At 40.3% G+C, this 4,393-nt stretch overlaps 1 long non-coding RNA gene across 1 annotated transcript; it reads left to right on the top strand.

Annotated features, from left to right (window-relative positions):
* The first annotated feature begins 179 nt into the window (after positions 1-179).
* On the top strand, positions 180-3,786 carry LOC121107674. The gene is made up of 3 exons (XR_005841951.1): positions 180-278; positions 583-673; positions 3,734-3,786. It is a non-coding gene; the product is annotated as an uncharacterized LOC121107674 (long non-coding RNA).
* Positions 3,787-4,393: the final 607 nt, after the last annotated feature.

Here is a 4,393-nt window from a genome sequence, read left to right as displayed (position 1 = left end):
AGTCTTTAGTAGCTGTTGTGATGTTTCTCCTAATTTGTGTATTATGTTTTGTTGTGGGGTCTTGATGCACTGGGTTTTTTGCACGCTGGTGTGGTTTTTGGTGCTTGCACTTCTCCCTTTGTATTGTTTGGTTTATTTATTTATTGCTGCTATTTTACTCTGACTGTTTTTTCCTGTTTTCTTTCTTTCCAGGATATCTTGTTCTCTCTGGCAGTACGGCGTTCTTCAGTTTGTCAGGTGAAGCGGGAGTGTTGTCTGTTGGTTTGTAGTTTCAACAGGTGGGTTGCAGACTCGAGTTTGTGAGGTATGTGTTGCCAGAGGCTTGTGATGTGCTCCTGGTTTACTTTACAATAGGGTGGTGATTGTTTTTAAGTAGACATAAGGTTGTTGAGTTGATATAGATTAGCAATGTGCCTTGATTGTTGATGTTGCATCCCTGCAGTGAGTTGAGTAGTCAGCAGCTTTTTGGGCTTGGAAGTAGGGATCTTGTTTTCAGATTGGAGCTGTACAGGGCGTATTTGTGGAAGAGGGGCAAGCTTATATGTGCTGGGTTCAGTTGTTAACATTTTTTGTGTTGGACAGGTGGTTGTTCAGAAGTGTGGCGTTTCTGTGCGGGTTAAGAAGCCCACTGTGAAGTTTGCAGCTCTTCAAGTATGTGGGAAGAAACAGAAAGGTTAGTGTCCTTGAGAGGCTTGAATGCTTACTTTGAGTTGAAGTCATCCAAAGTTGAGTTGGGTCATCCAAAGAGGTAAGTGCATTGTCTGTAGTTGAGTTTTTTTCCTGTTGGGTAGTGTGGCCTTGTTAAGCATTTCCTGGAATATTTGTTGTGTTTTGGGGTTGTTTACAGGTTTGGGTCTTTTTCTGTTTGTTTTCTTCCTGATTTTTTGTTCCTGTTCCCTTTACCTTTGTGTTGGCTTTCTGTGGCAGTTTTGCTTGCCTTTTTATTAGCGTTTGTTTTAGTTTTGTTTGGGTCTTTTGTTTGGTTTTGGTTTTTTTTTGCCTTTGTGTTTCAGTTGATGTATCATTTACCTTTTCTTTTGTATTCTGTGGGCGTTTTCTGTTTTCTCCTTTGTGTTAGCTCTGGATTTCCTTGTGTGTTGTCCTTTACCTTTTGGTTCAGTTTTTCCTGGGTGTTCTCTTTGCCTCGGTGTTGGATTTCGTTATTCTTCGGTGGTGTTTTGAGTTTGTTTTAGCACTGTGTGAGTGTTTTTCTTATGTTTCAGTTGTTCTTTGCTTCTGCTGCATGTTTGGTTTGCCTTCGCGTTTGGTTTTGGTTTTCTTTCTTTGGTCTTGCTTTTCCCTGGGTTTTGCATTCAGTTTGGTTTCGTGTTGTGCTGTGCATTGTGACCATTTTTGCATTTGGTTTGGGTTTGCTTTGGTGTTCTACTCTGCGTCGCCTCTGCTTTTCTTTAAGGTTTCTGTAGTGCTGTGTTTGTTTTTTAGCTTTTTGGGGGTGCTTTGGTTTTTGCCTTCTGCAGGTGCTTTGCTGGTTTTTGATTTTCTGTGGGTGTTTTCTTAGTTTGTTTTCCCTTTTAGTTCCTGTCTGGTGTTTTTTCCATTACTTGTAGATTTTTGTTCTCTGTTGGTGTCGTTAGGTTTGTGGTTAGGTTTCCCATGGGTTTTCTTCTTTTGATTTTCTGTGCTGTTTGTCATTTGTTTTCTCTGAGTGTTGTGTGAGTGGTTTCCATTTGTTTTGTCATGCTGTTTGTGTTGTATTTGTTTTGTTCTGTTAGGTGTTGTGTTTTGCTTTTGGCTTTGCCTTTGGTTTAGTTTCTCCTTGGTTTTTTGCTTGTTTTAGTCATTGCCTTCATGTTTTGCGGGCCCCGTTTTTGCTTTTGCATTAACTTTCTGTGGGTGCTTTCCTTGCTTTTTGGATGTATTTTTGCTTTCTTTGCGTGTTTCTTATTTTTTTTGGTTCCTCATGCTTTTGCCTTTGCTTTTCCTGCATGTTAGCTTCATTGTCACATTGGCTTTTGTGTTCTGTTTTTGTGGGGCTTCTCGTTGGTTTTGTTTCAAGTTTTATTGGTGTTTTGTCTTTGTGTTGTGTTTGTGCCCGTGTGGTAACTTTACTTTGTTGGGATTTTTGTTTGTGGTTGGTGGGTTTTGTTCTTTTTCCGTTTGCATTTGCTTTGTATGGCTGTTATTGTTGTGTCTTGCATGTGGTGGTGGTGGTGTGTGTGTGATTGCTTGTTTTTGTTTGTTTGTATTTTACTGTGTCTTTTGTCCATTTTTTCTTGTAGGCTTTCATAGGCTTCTTTTTGTTTCTAGCTATGGGTTTACTTATAGTGGCTGTTGTTTGCGTTTGTTATAGCTTTTTTTTGGGGGGGGGAGGGGTTGTTTTCATTATTTAATTGGTTTGGTCTAGGTATTTTCATTAATTTTGGCTCTTGGGTTTCTTTACTGTTCTTGTTAGGTTTTTTTGCCAGTTTTAGTGTTACCTTTCTGTGGTTTTTCTTTTTTACTGGTTTTTCTGTGTTTGGTAATTGCTTTTTGTTTGTGTATGTTGTGCTGTGTTCTTAGCTTGGTTTTTGATCTCCCATGGTGGTTTTTTTTGTCTTTGTTTTCTATTCTGTTTCGGTTTTGCTTTCCCTTGGTTTATTTATTTGCATGAATTGTGTCGGTCTTTGCTGTTTCTGGGCCTTGTTCTTTTCTTTCTGCTAGCGGTTTCTTTTGCCCTCGTCTTTGACTTTTTGCTCGCTTGTCTTTCTATTGCGTTTATCTTGTGTGTGTCTTGTTACGCAATTAGCTGTGCCTGTTTTTGTCTTTGTTTTCATGCAGGGCTTTTGTCTTCTGTGGTTGTTGCCTTCATTGCTGGGATCGGATGTGTTGGGGATGTGTCTTTGACTTCAATGTAATTGTTGTGAATGTCATTCTAATTGCTTTTCTTTACAGTTAATTGGTGTTGATCTTGAAGGGTTATGCTATTTGTAACTGCTAGGTGCTGTTCTGATTATTGAACTAAGTTGGCAGTATAATCTTAAAGGTTCAGTAGATTTGGTTCTTATGAACAGCTGTATGCTTAGAAGGTGTTGTAGAATGAGTAGTAAAAAACTTACTTGAAATAATCATCACTTGAGTTGTTGCATCTGTTTGTTGGGCTTGGCTGTCTGTCTTGTCTTCTTTGGGGTTACCTTCAACTTTTGCTGTTAGTATGTGTGGATTTGTAGCGGATGGTGTTCTAGGTTTCTTGATGGACTCAGTAAGTTTTCTTACTAACACATGTAATGTGTTTATTTATGTGTGAGTGTCAGTCCCAGTTGTTGAATCAGTTTCTGGATCTGTGACTTCACTGCCTTTGCTCTCAGTCTTCCTTCTTCCTCATGTTATTGTCTTTTTTTTTTGGTCATGTTCTTCTTGCTGTGATTTGTGTAATTATATTTTTCTATTCTTTGAGTTGCTTATCTTCAATTGTTTTGTGTAGTGTAGCGGTGGGCTTTTTTGGAGCATCGGGTGTCTGGTTTTGTATTTTGCAGTCTTTGCGTGTGTGTGTGGTGATGCTACTTGTCTTTGTTATTGTGCATGATCTTATTGCTGTTGCGTGAATTGTTGCTTGTTTTGATTATGCCATAGCATCTTGTCTTAGCTTGTGTGTTTTCTCTTGCGTTCTCATAGGTCTTCAGTACTGATCGTGCTTTGGATCTGTGTTATAGGTGTTGGTTTTGGTCAGTAGCTGTGTTTGAGTTGTTTCATCTGTACTCTTAACACTTGGTTGTGTCTCTTCCATTTTTTATAGTGAAGCTGCCATCTTCTTCTGGAGAGCGTGGACAATAAATGTGCTAAACCCTTTGTGTTGCTTGTGGTGTTGTGTCATAGAAACATAGAATCCCAGGGCTGGAAGGGATCTGCAAGATCCTCTATTTGACCCCGTCCTTCCATTTCTGTTGCTACCACAGGCTGCTAACCCATTTCTCCTAGCTCCTCATACTGATGCCTCTCAAACAGTGCCAGGGACAGTGACTCCAGTTGGCAGGGCATTGCAGCTCTTGACCCAGCTTTGACAGACGGAGTTTTTCCTTCTGCATATTTTAAATGCACTCTGGTAGGATTTGTGGCATTTCCTTGGGTCTTGTTTGTTGCTTGTGTGAAGAGGCCAAACTTCCTCCAAGCTTCCGCTCACAACATCTGCGCAGTCTGTTGTGGAGTACGATGAAGTTCTCTGTGGGACTCCTGTTTTCTGGACTGAATAATTGTATGTCTTTCAGATGCTCCTTATAAGACTTGTAGTTCTGACCCATCACAAGTTTTGTTGCCATCACTGGGAGATGTTCAGGGTCACATACGTCTTTGTTGCAGCAAGGGGCCTGAAACTGAACAGAGCAGTACAGGTGCAGTCTCACCAGTTGTGAGTACAGCAAGTTATTACCTCCCCGCTCCTGGTGGCCACAGTGTTTGC

This window comes from Gallus gallus, chromosome 27 (genome assembly GCF_016699485.2).
Source record: "Gallus gallus isolate bGalGal1 chromosome 27, bGalGal1.mat.broiler.GRCg7b, whole genome shotgun sequence".
NCBI classification, from domain to species: Eukaryota; Metazoa; Chordata; class Aves; order Galliformes; family Phasianidae; genus Gallus; species Gallus gallus.
This window is presented reverse-complemented; position numbering and strand designations above follow the sequence as displayed.